The sequence below is a fragment of the Xenopus laevis genome, chromosome 6S (genome assembly GCF_017654675.1).
Source record: "Xenopus laevis strain J_2021 chromosome 6S, Xenopus_laevis_v10.1, whole genome shotgun sequence".
In the NCBI taxonomy this organism is placed as follows: Eukaryota; Metazoa; Chordata; class Amphibia; order Anura; family Pipidae; genus Xenopus; species Xenopus laevis.
In genome coordinates, this window is record NC_054382.1 from 132,965,201 (window position 1) to 132,978,209 (window position 13,009).

The following is a 13,009-nucleotide window of genomic DNA, read 5'->3' on the forward strand; positions in this document are numbered from 1 at the left end:
AGCCGAGTACCAAGTCCATAGACAATGGCCAGACTGCCCTTAGGAAACAGATCCCATGCCACAAGCCCAGTCTGCAGAGAGGATAGAACTACTGTTTCTTTAAACAGGGTCCCATGCCATACATACATGTAGGGCTGAACTCCACGGGAGATTTTCATGGGATCGTCTCGCTGCAACAAAACGCAGGTGACAAGTCGGATGTAGTCGCAGACGTCAAAATATAATGGGACTGAGCAAAAAGTCGCAGGTAAAAACTACATTTCATCCGACTGTGATCTGAATAAAGAAAGCTGCGTCTTCATCCGACAGTCTTTTTGTGTCGTTTTTACATGTGACTTTTCATTCAGTCCCATTAAAAGACTGTCGGATGAAGATGCAGCTTTCTGCATTCACATCACAGTCGTGTCTGATGGAATGTAGTTTTTACCTGCAACTTTCCGCTCAGTCCCATTATATTTTGTCGCCTGCGACTACATCCGACTTGTCACCTGCGTTTTGTCGCCGCAAGACGATCCAACGAAAATCTCTGGTGGAGTTCAGCCTTAAGTCAGCAATCATGAGATGCACTGTGCGTAGATCACAAGGGCCCGGAGTATCAGGGAAGCTTGAGAAAAAGAAAAAAAGGCTGATGATACGTTCTTCCAATTAGAACACATTTGTTCTATTGTGACTGCTCGTTAGGAGTAAAAAATGGTAATTAAGAGCTTGCAGGAAAACCCAAAAAGTATCAATTAAATGTTAACTAGGAGATGCCCCAAGACTTATTGATTGGCTGTAGACACAATTCAGATTCCTTAGCAAAAATATTGCGACGCTTGTGCGTTTTACACAATCTGTGAACGAATGCAAATAAACCATTCAATATCCTCAAGGGGAAGGAAGAATCATTTTGAATACAATTGCCATTCATTTTCACACATGGGGTGGTACAGAGAGCAAGTGCACAGCAGCTGTTTGCCAGGCCTAAGTCATTTAAGGTTTGTTTTGTACTTTTTACCCTTTTCTGTACATTTCTACATGACTGGGAGCTGCCATGTTTCTTGGACATGACCAGATCATTTCTTCTAGGGTATTTACATTCAAGCCTACGAGTGCTGCCACTGAAACCAACATCTAAATGTGCTGCAGTTTAATATACTGAGCAATGCAAAGTATTTAACAAGTCGTGGTGCTTCCGTGTGTTTGATCAGCTGCCAAGAAGAAAACCGCTTGGGCAACAAAATGTGATGCACAAAATAGAGAAACACCCATGCCCCATTACTAAAGGTTTGTGTCAGCTTCATCCAACCATTCAGGTTTCGGGCCAAGTCACTCAACAGGGCTCGTATTCAGCAGAAACCCAAATAAATTCTTGAGTTGGGTGAACCCTCAACCACAACTATAAGAGCGCAAAGATCAACGAGGAAAGCGGATGCGATTTAATGGGCAGGATTGAATTATGAACTAAACCACTTGGATCACAATCTATGAGAGAGGTCAGAATGTAATGATACATGGGACACAAAGGTTTTTGTTGCCATCCAGATGAAAACAGCGGCGGGATATATACAGCCATTTGCCTGTCACTGCTCTTAAAGGGATTCTGTCATGATTTTTGTGGTGTTGTTTTTATTTCTAAATGACACTGTTTACACTGCAAATAATTCACTGTACAATATAAAATGTCATTCCTGAAGCAGCAAGTGTATTTAGTTGTAATATTGGTGTGTAGGTGCCTCTCAGGTCATTTTGCCTGGTCATGTGATTTCAGAAAGAGCCAGCACTTTAGGATGGAACTGCTTTCTGGCAGGCTGTTGTTTCTCCTACTCAATGTAACTGAATGTGTCTCAGTGGGACCTGGATTTTACTATTGAGTGTTGTTCTTAGATCTACCAGGCAGCTGTTATCTTGTGTTAGGGAGCTGCTATCTGGTTACCTTCCCATTGTTCTGTTGTTAGGCTACTGGGGGGGGGGGTGATATCACTCCAACTTGCAGCACAGCAGTAAAGAGTGACTGAAGTTATCAGAGCACAAGTTACATGACTGGGGGCAGCTGGGAAATAGACAATATGTCTAGCCCCATGTCAGATTTAAAAATTAAATGTAAAAAAATCAGTTTGCTCTTCTGAAAAATGGATTTCAGTGCAGAAGTCTGCTGGAGCAGCACTATTAACTGATGTGTTTTGAGAAAAACATGTTTTCCCATGACAGTATCCCTTTAGGGTCAGGGTACACGCTCAGATTCGGGGAGAATAGTCGTCCGGCGACAAATCTCCTCTTCTTCGGGGCAGCTAATATCCCCGAACTGCCTCCCGCCGGCTAGAGTGTAAATCACAGGCCGGATGGCACTCTGATCGCTTCGATTTCTGAAGTTTTCTTGTTAGGCAACTTCAAAAAACGAATTGCTCAGAGGGTCAGAACACTTTCTAGCCAGCGGGCGGCAGTTCAGGGACATTAGTCGCCCCGAAGAAGAGGAGATTTGTCACCAAGTGACTAATCAACCCAAATCTGAGCGTGTGCCCTGACCCTAAAGGTATAAAAGCACTCCGGATGAAGACAGACCTGCTCAAAAAGATACTCAAGCGAGCGTTTTTTGCACAGATGTCCGTCAGCACTCCATGTCCACCAGCCAGAGCCCTTTCCATTTTGACCACTGATGTTTTGCACTGGTTGAAAGCAGAAAAGCTCCATTAGCCTAAAGGTGGCCATACACAGGCCGATAAATCTGCCGAAAGCAGCTTATTGGCCCGTGTATGAGGCCCTCCGACTCGCTTCCCCAATCAATATCTGGGCAAAAATTGGCCAGATGGCGAACAGGCAGGGCTAACAATCCGCTTGGATCCCGGTCCTGCAATCGGACCGTCCGTACTGCAGCATTAGGAGTCCACCTCAAGTTGGGCATATTTGGGAGAGATCCGCTTGTTTGGCAACATCACCAAACGAGTGGATCTCTCTGTGTGAGGCCACCTTAAAGGAGAAGGAAACCCCCTGGGTGCAAAAACCCTCCCCTGTGTTGCTTCCCCTCCCTCCTCCCCCCTGGCCTACCTGTCCCGCTGGGCAAATGCCCCTAACTTGTTAGTTACCCTTCTGCGCAGGTCCAGTTTACGGAGTTCACAGACGCCATCTTCTTCCAATCGATCTTCTTCCTGCTTTGACCGGCGCATGCGCAGTAGGAGCATTTCGCCGGTACGGATCTACTGCGCATGCGCCAAAAGTCTCGAAGTGAAATCGGAAAACTTTGTGACTTTTGGTGCATGCGCAGTAGATCCGTACCGGTGAAATGCTCCTACTGCGCATTCGCCAAAACGCTGGTCAAAGCAGAAGATCGCGTGGAAGAAGATGTCGTCTGTGAACTCCGTGGACTGGACCTGCGCAGAAGGGTAAGTAACAAGTTAGGGGCATTTGCCCAGCGAGACAGGTAGGCCAAGGGGGAGGAGGGAGGGAAAGCAACACAGGGGAGGGTTTTTGCACCCAGGGGGGTTTCCTTCTCCTTTAAAGGCACTGCAAACTGTAATTCCTACTTGCCCATGGCACTTTTACCCCTTTTTTAAGAAATCACAGCAAATAATCACAAGCGTCCTTCTGAGAAACATTTCCATGGGATTTGAACCACTCATGCATTCATAAACTTTTCAGCACAAAGCGCATGCAAAATAAATATCTGCCCAGCAAATGCTAGTTCCGTGCCACATTAGCGACAGTGTCCGACCTGACCTCATGGAAGCACAACGCGGTAATATTGCACACGGAGTACCGGTATTCGGTTGCCCAGGGATCACTTTTCTGTGCTTCCTGAACTAAACGCTCCAACAAAGTCACCAACACGACAGAGGCAAAACGGGATGCAGAGTTTGTACACTGAAAACAAACCCAAAGCAAAATGCTGACGACTTTTAATGCCAACTCAGCGGCTAAAATGCACAATTATAATAATGCTTGCACAGGTCTGTCATCGAAGCAGTCTCGTCCCTACGATCCAATCATCAAGCCCCACGGAACAAAACTCACAGCAACAACAGCTAGGAACGGATTGTACTTACAGAAACAGCTGTCATGTAAGGTTTGATGTTAAAGGAACAGTAACACCAAAATATGAACGTGTTTTAAAGTAATGAAAATACCATGTACTGTTGCTCTGCACTGGTAAAACTGTGTTTGCTTCAGAAAATCTACTATAGTTCATATAAACAAGCTGCTGTGTAGCCATGGGGGCAGCCATTCAAGCACAGGATACACAGTAGATAACAGATAAGTACTACTATAGTTTATATAAACAAGCTGCTGTGTAGCCATGGGGCAGCCATTCAAGCACAGGATACACAGTAGATAACAGATAAGTACTACTATAGTTTATATAAACAAGCTGCTGTGTAGCCATGGGGGCAGCCATTCAAGCACAGGATACACAGTAGATAACATAAGTACTACTATAGTTTATATAAACAAGCTGCTGTGTAGCCATGGGGGCAGCCATTCAAGCACAGGATACACAGTAGATAACAGATAAGTACTACTATAATTTATATAAACAAGCTGCTGTGTAGCCATGGCGGCAGCCATTCAAGCACAGGATACACAGTAGATAACAGATAAGTACTACTATAGTTTATATAAACAAGCTGCTGTGTAGCCATGGGGGCAGCCATTCAAGCATAGGATACACAGTAGATAACAGATAAGTACTACTATAGTTTATATAAACAAGCTGCTGTGTAGCCATGGGGGCAGCCATTCAAGCACAGGATACACAGTAGATAACAGATAAGTACTACTATAGTTTATATAAACAAGCTGCTGTGTAGCAATAGCGGAAATTGAAAAAAAGGCTATACGGCACAGGTTTAATAGTGGATAACAGAAAACACCATTATGTTCTACAGAGCTGCTGTGTAACCTGATCATTTTCTCATTTGAATGGCTGCCCCCATTGCAACACAGCAGCTTATTTATATAAACAATATTAGTTTTTTCTTAAGCAAACACAGCTGTTTTACCAGTGCAGGGCAACACTGCATTATATTTTTATGACTTTAAGACACTGATTTTTTTTCATGTTACTGTTCCTATTGAACTATTGCAAAAATTTCAATTTAATATAAACTTCATCATATTGAAATAAACTTTTGAAGCACAATCAAATATTCTGTAGTGTTTCTGATATAATCAAGTTTATCTTCACTATTCCTCTCTCATCATCTGTTTCTCTTCATTCTGTCTTCATGCAGCAGTTGGGTGTCAGATATTCACTGACAGTTAGATCCAATATATCTTATAGGGGGGCTCCTTTTGCCTAGAAGATGTATTAGAGCTCACTCTCTTAAACTCACCAGACATCATGTCTCTCTACATGCAGGATTTGTGCAAAAGGCAGTTATTTTGTTTGTACTGGAATCAGTTATTTGAGTGAGCTCTAATACATCTGCAAGGAAAGGAGCCCCCCTATAAGATATATTGGATCTAATGGTCATTGACTATCTGACACCCAACTGCCGCATGAAGACAGAATGAAGAGAAACAGATGCTGAGAGAGGAATAGTGAAGATAAACTTGATTATTTCAGAAACATTACAGAAAGTTTCTTATTTCAGTATGCTGAAGCTTATAATAAATTTTCATTTTTGCGATAGTTCCCCCTTAAAGGAAAGGGCCGAGCCTTCTCTTTACCATTGCAGCAACGATTTCCAACAGCCACGACGGATCACACAGCTTTAACCAATTGTTGGGTAAAACGATTGCAGCTGATCTGCACAATGGCTGGTCCAACGACAATCAGACCAATGACTTTACACTAATGTTTCAACAGAAGGGATCACCGTTGGATCAAGCTGTACACTACAGGTAAAACACCTGTCTCTCTCCAACTGTCATTTAATCACAACAAAGACTCAATGTCAGAAGAAGAGGATGATCACGCCGGCCAATGAGTGAGCAGGGAAGCGGTGTGAGTCACAAAGTGATGATATAAAGTTTAGGTCATGATGTACAATTAGAAATCGACGGAACCACAAATGCATAAAGCAGATTGTTATACCCGTAATACACAGCACACGTCACTTACAGATAAGATTTATTGCATGTTTATCTCATCCGAGCTGCAGAGAGAAAAAGGGAATGCACCTAAAATGCCAATGAGCTTTTCCATCACAGAAATCCCAAGAAAGCAGCAGCTGCCCTGTTAGCTGGATAGATAATAACAGAAGGGCTGTAGGACGAGATCTAGTGAGTGTGGCGGCAGCAAATATCTAGAGCTGGCGTGAGGGGAGACGAGGGGGGGGGTATGATCACAATGGGAAAGAAAGCCGACCCTCATTCCTCCCTACCAGTATATATATGTATGTGTGTATCTAGCTATGTATTTATGTATGGCGGAGGGGGGATACACAATGGCGTGTTGATCCTACACCCCCCCTCCACACACTGTGTAACTGCCAGTTTGTGTGCTGGGAAAGCCCAGGGAGTGGATAACGGATACTCTGCTCCCCCCCTAATGTGAGTGTGTGTCAGTAATACACAGTTGTGCATGTTGTGTGAGTGCTGGGAAAGCACAGCAAGACAAATACAGGGTAACACAACTGATGCTCCAAACCCAGTAGTGTGGGAGTGTGTCAGTAATACACGGCTGTGTGGGGAGAGACTGTACAGTGACATGACTGATGCTCCATCCCCATAATGTGTCACTGTTACACGGCTGTGCACAAGTGTGTGCTGGGGAGCAGACGGCACAAAGAATGTTCCATCCCCCTGGTGTGTGAGTGTGTGCGTGAGTGTGTGTGTGTGTTAGTGTGTGTCAGTGATGGGCGGTTGTGCACAAGTGTGTCGGGAAAGCCCAGTGAGAAGAATGCAGAGAAGCACAACTGATGCTCCTTCCCCCTCGTGTGTGAGTGTGTCAGTAATAGATGGAGGTGCATGTGAGCAGGGAGAGTGCACAGTAACACTGGTGAGACACACACAATGGGAAGGAGTGTCAGTGCATGTATGTAAGGGGAGGCCAGGGATGTGCGTGTGAAAAGCAGTGTGAGCACATGGATGTGTGTGAGATTGACTCAGTGCATGGCTGTGCATCAGCAGGTAGATCTGTGTGTGTCAGGAGTGTGTGTGTGTGTGTCAGGAGTGTATGAGTGTGTGTGTGTGTAAGTGGGGGATACAGAAGGTAAGTGGGGGCGCAGAGGTTGGACGCGGGGGGCGCAGAGGTTGGACGCGGGGGGCGCAGAGGTTGGACGTGGGGGCGCAGAGGTTGGACGTGGGGGCGCAGAGGTTGGACGTGGGGGTGCAGAGGTTGGACGTGGGGGCGCAGAGGTTGGACGTGGGGGTGCAGAGGTTGGACGTGGGGGCGCAGAGGTTGGACGTGGGGGTGCAGAGGTTGGACGTGGGGGTGCAGAGGTTGGATGTGGGGGTGCAGAGGTTGGACGTGGGGGTGCAGAGGTTGGACGTGGGGGCGCAGAGGTTGGATGTGCAGAGGTTGGACGTGGGGTGCAGAGGTTGGACGTGGGGGTGCAGAGGTTGGATGTGGGGGTGCAGAGGTTGGACGTGGGGGCGCAGAGGTTGGATGTGCAGAGTTTGGATGTGGGCTGCAGAGGTTGGACGTGGGGGTGCAGAGGTTGGACGTGGGGTGCAGAGGTTGGACGTGGGGGTGCAGAGGTTGGACGTGGGGGTGCAGAGGTTGGACGTGGGGGCGCAGAGGTTGGACGTGGGGGCGCAGAGGTGGGACGTGGGGGCGCAGAGGTGGGACGTGGGGGCGCAGAGGTTGGACGTGGGGGCGCAGAGGTTGGATGTGACTGACTCACTCACAGCCCACGAACAATCCTGTCAACCTCGTTCAACTACAACTCCCATCATTCCCAGAATTGCCTCACACCCAATGACTGCTGGGAGCTCCCAGGGGAAGGGAAGACGCACCCTGACACGGCGACTCCTCTGAGGCCGGAGCCATTACGTACCGTTCCGCACGAGTCGCACCGCTCGGACAGACGGACAGCAGCTCAGCACTCAGCCAGTGGTTATGGAACACTCCCCGCGCATCCACCCCGACTCGCTGGCCTCCAGCCACGCCTTTTCCGGAGTCTCCACCTCCTGTTGGCCACGCCCTCTAACACCCACACACTCGGCGATGGAAATCCGGGAAACCCCACCCTGTCAGCTTTACACGCCGCAGTACGCTTACGGCCTTGGCTCCGCCTTGTACTTCAGCCCCGCCCCAAGCATGCCTCACGACTCGCCTTCTTTTCCCACAGCTCTTTTGACACGGCTGCCGGCTCTGTCCCGCCTTCGAACACGCCCACAGTTAGGATTCTGAGAATTATACTCGCCGCCTGCGACACCAAACGCTACCGCCAGTGCGAATTTCGTAACCCCACCCTTTAGCGGAATTAAAGACACGCCCCCGACTCTTTCCCGCCTCTAGCGCGAGTCACGTGGTAGCCATACCTGCTAGCGGGATGCTCTGTGTGTCCTCATGTGACCTGGGCCTCCAGCAGCCGCCGAGAGGGCGTAACCTGGGAGCTGCTCTGCTATTGGCTGCTCCTGGGGCACAGATTCCCGAGCTTCCTACCTGGCCTGCCTATAGGTCAGCTCCCTCCAACATTTAAAGGGCTAGTTCTCCTTTAAGTTGACCTTTAGTATGTTAAAAAATGGCTACTTCTAAGCAAATCTCTAATTGGCCTTTAATTTTTTTCTTTTTATATAGTTTTCAAAAATGTTGCTGCTTACTATATTTTTTCCAGCTTTCAAATGGGGGTCAGTGACCCCATCTCACAACAAATGCTCTGTAAGGGTAAGGCCACACAAGGAGATTCGGGGAGATTTTGTCGCCTGGCAACTAATCGCCTCGTCTTTTGCGCGACTATCTCAGCGTTTTTCCCCATAGGCTACAACGCAAAGTCGCCTGCGCTAATGCACACGCGGCGATGCGTTTTCTATAGTCGCCCAAAGTTGCCTATTGACTATTAAAAACAAATAGTCTCTACACCAGGGATACTCTGAGACAATTTGTTTTTATTTGTGGTTTTTGAGTTATTTAGCTTTTTATTGAGCAGCTCTCCAGTTTACAATTTCAGCAATCTGGTTGCTAGGGTCCAAATTCCCATAGCAACCATGCACTGATATATATGGAATGCACTGGAATATGAATAAGAGAGGCCTGAATAGAAAGACGAGGAATAAAAAGTAGCAATAACTATACATTTATAGCCTTACAGAACTTTGTGTTTTAGACGGGGTCAGTGACCCCTGTTTGAAAGCTATACTATAATAAATAAATAATGAAGACCAGTTGAAACTTGCTTAGAATTAGCCATTCTATAACATAATAAAAGTTAACTTAAAAGTGACCCACCACTAAGTGACAAACCCCATTAAAGAGGGAGTGTCCCCCCTAATAGAGAGCATTCCAATACTTTTGGGGGTCACCGACAATAGAGAAGCCGTTTCATTGTACAACACAGGGCCATGATGAGGAGGAGAGGTAGAGGAAAAAATATATCATATTGATTTGTTATAACGAATACATTAACAGAACCAGCCCAGTGTCGGACTGGCCCACAGGGTACCTGGAAAAGTCCCGGTGGGCCCGGGTGTCAGTGGCCCCTCATGCTGCTAAATATTTGGCCTATTTCATGGTCATTCCCTATTTCTATGAGAACAAAGAGGCTAAATAGATGGAATATTAGATTATAGTATGTAAAGAAAAGAGACTAGGAAAATAGAGGTTGAGTGAGAAGAGGAAGAATAATAGTACAAAGAGTGGGCCCCTGGTCTAAGATTAATTGGTGGGCCCCTAGTCAAAGGTTTTTGGGTGGGCCCCTGGTGTCCCAATCTGACACTGCACCAGGCTGTGCAACTTGTAGCCCCCCAGCTCTTGTTTGCAACACCCACCACATACCACCAGCTGAAATGGGTGGTTTAACTTCAGGAATGGGATAACATTTAGTATTATATACAATGGAGTTTTTTAAACTTTTCAAATGTATTTTTTATAGTTTTTGAATTATTGCTTTCCTCTTCTCTCATACTTTCAGATGGGGGTCACTGACCTCAGCAGCCAAAAACCTGTTCCTCTGTGAGGTGACATCTTATTGTTACTTTGTATCACTTCTCTTTATATATAGGGCCTCCTCTATTCATACTCCTTTCTCCTTTTCAATCCAGTGCCTAGTTGCTATGTCAAATTGGACCCTAGCAATAAGATAACCCACTTGACTGGGGTGGGGGGTCCCTGAATGTGGAGCCCTGTTGGGCCCCAGACACCCCAGTCCAACACTGGAACTGTGTGGCATGAGCCTTTGAGGGCTTGTTTTGTGTAATGAATGGGACAATTTCCAGCATTTTGACACTTTCCATTATTTTCCAGCGGGTGCAGATCTGTCAAACTGCCCATATAGTTCTATAGGATTCACCTGGGCTTGTGCGTTACGTGGCTTTACCTAAATGTGCTTTGGTCAGGATTATGTCCCTTGACCCACCCCTGCACGTAGGGTTGCCACCTTGCCAGTATTTTACCGGCCTAGCCAGTAAAACACCTGCCAAAGCCCAGTATTGCAAATTTACTGGCAATTTAGCTGCTGGTAAAATTGTAATACCCCCAACAAAAGCCCTTTGCCCACCCCCAATCCGCTCAAAACTTACCTTTTTGCCTCATTCTGGCCATCACGCATGCTAGCTCCTCCCCTTTTCACAGCACACCGCCCCTTTTACATCACATCACGCCCCTTTTAGTCACAGCCCTCCCTTTTGTTCCCACCTCCAACACCGGCCGATGGAAATTTTATTAAAAGGCGGCAACCCTACTTGCAGGTGATTCCCATAGGAAAGAATAGAGGGTGCTCGCAAGCATTTTGCCACCAAATTAGCCTAGCAACCATGCATTTATTTAAATAAGCGCATATGAAATAGGAGAGGGTCTGAATAGAAAGATGGGTTATAAAAAGTAGCAATAACAATGCACATGTAGACCATTTGTAGAGCCAGAAGAAGAAGGCGAGTACTTAAAAAAAAATATTAAAAATAACTAATGAAGACCAATTGAAAAGTTGCTTAGAATTAGCCACTCTAACATATTAAAATAACTTAAAGGAGTGGTTCACCTTTAAGTAAACTTGTAGTATGTTTTACAACGACCAATCCTAAGCAACTTTTCAATTGGTCTTCATTATTTATTTTATATAGCTTTTGAATTATTTGCCTTCTTTTTCTGACTCTGTCCATCTTTCAAATGGGGGTCACTGACCCCATCTAAAAACAAATGCTCTGTAAGGCTACAAATTTATTGTTGCAAATTTTCATTACTCGTTTTTCCATTCAGTTCTTCAGTTCAGTCTCTTCTTCAAATCAGTGCATGGTTGCTAGGGTAATTTGGACCCTAGCAACCAGATTAAAGAAATGGCAAACTGAAGAGCTGTTCAATAAAAAGCTAAATAAGTGCAGTATAAACACCACTCTCTTTGTCCATACAGGGAGTTGGAGCGAATAGAGTGTAGTACAAGGCCACTGATGCAGGCGCCGAATATCCAGAATCCACAATATTATAGAGTTTGTAATCGGATCCCTTCAGGGGGCCAAATTTCCCAGGAAAACAGGAAATTTTCCTGCAAGTGGAAACAGGTGAGAGAGCTTCATTGATGAAGCATTGGGATGGTATGTGGGGGGAGGGGCAGGAATCTTTTCTGCAAAGCCTTAAATAAACACCGCCGAGTCCAGCAGGTATCTGAGGCCCAACCTACCCCTTATGGCCCTCTGTGGCAACATTTCCCATCTTATATACATCAAATTATGTCAATGCCGTACTTCGGACACCAATTTAAAGGTCAAGTTAAGTAAAACTCACTTTGTTGTGCACCCTCCCCCCCAGTGAATACAATCACGTAGGCACCGAGCAGGTGATAAAGATACAATTATAGATCAGCTCCACAGGCTACGGAAAAAAACCCAAATAACAGAACCTAGTGCAGTTTTGTTCGTATTCAGTGCAGTCACCAGGGTGCTGCAACACTAATCCGTGTGTGTCTTGGACCATAGAAAGTCTATGCACAGATTTTTCTTGTGTGTTCTATAGTGATTTCTACAAAGTGCTATCTTCAAAATGAGCAGGTAATACTTTTTCTCTGGGTGCCCCTGTTTGGTGCTGCGTGAACTAAATGTCAGTTTTTGGGTCGGTTAACCTACCAACAAAGGTCAACCCTGAAGGTAGTTTAGAGCATGTCCTAACATTAGCCTGAGTATAAATCTTTCATCCCAAGGGGGATCCTGGCCCCTCTGCTGCTCTGATGCTGTGGCTGGGGCCCCCTTTACCCCTCATTCACCTTTTTGGCACTGGGTGGTCCACGATGCTAGTGCAGAGAAGCACTTGACTGCATCAACTAGCCAATGTGGTCCTCGATCACATAGAAAAACCAAACCTCCCTGATTGATATCTGGCTGATTTTTGGCAAGAGATTGATCAGGGAGAGCCTTCAGAAGCCCCCATACACAGGCAGATAAACTGCCGAATTGGTCTAAAGCACCAAAATCAGCATCTTTAATCTGTCTATGTGTGGCCACCTTAAGATTTGATCATTTGTTTAAATACAGTTATAGGACCTGTTATCCAGAAGGCTCAGATCTTTATGTAATTTGGATCTCCTTACCTTAAGTCATCTAAAAATCATTTAAATGTGATTGTTTTACCACCTATAAGGATGATTATATCTAAGGCTAGGGCCACACGGGAAGATTCAGGGAGATTGGTCGCCTGGCGACTAATCGCCGCGTCTTTGAGGCGACTAATCTCCCTGAATGGCTTGCTTGTATCTCGCACCCGCTAGCGCTAAAGTCGCCTGCGCCTATTCACACGCGGCGATACGTTTTTCAAAGTCGCTCGAAAAGGCAATTTCGAGCGACTTTGAAAAACGTGTCGCCGCGTGTGAATAGGCACAGGCGACTTTAGCGCTAGTGGGTGCGAGATACCAGCAAGCCATTCAGGGAGATTAGACGCGACGATTAGTCGCCAGGCGACTAATCTCCCTGAAATCTTCCCGTGTAGCCTAGCCCTAAAGGTGGC

At 46.0% G+C, this 13,009-nt stretch overlaps 1 protein-coding gene across 9 annotated transcripts in view; it reads right to left on the bottom strand.

The window, feature by feature from the left end:
• The window catches only part of ptp4a3.S (protein tyrosine phosphatase type IVA, member 3 S homeolog), a 67,976-nt gene extending 57,354 nt beyond the window's left edge, over positions 1-10,622 (bottom strand). For 6 of the 9 annotated variants that reach the window (XM_018268813.2, XM_018268810.2, XM_041567250.1 and 3 more), the window contains exon 1: positions 7,917-8,279. The gene's annotated coding sequence lies outside the window, so the exon portion shown is untranslated. 9 annotated transcript variants of the gene reach the window in all.
• Positions 10,623-13,009: the final 2,387 nt, after the last annotated feature.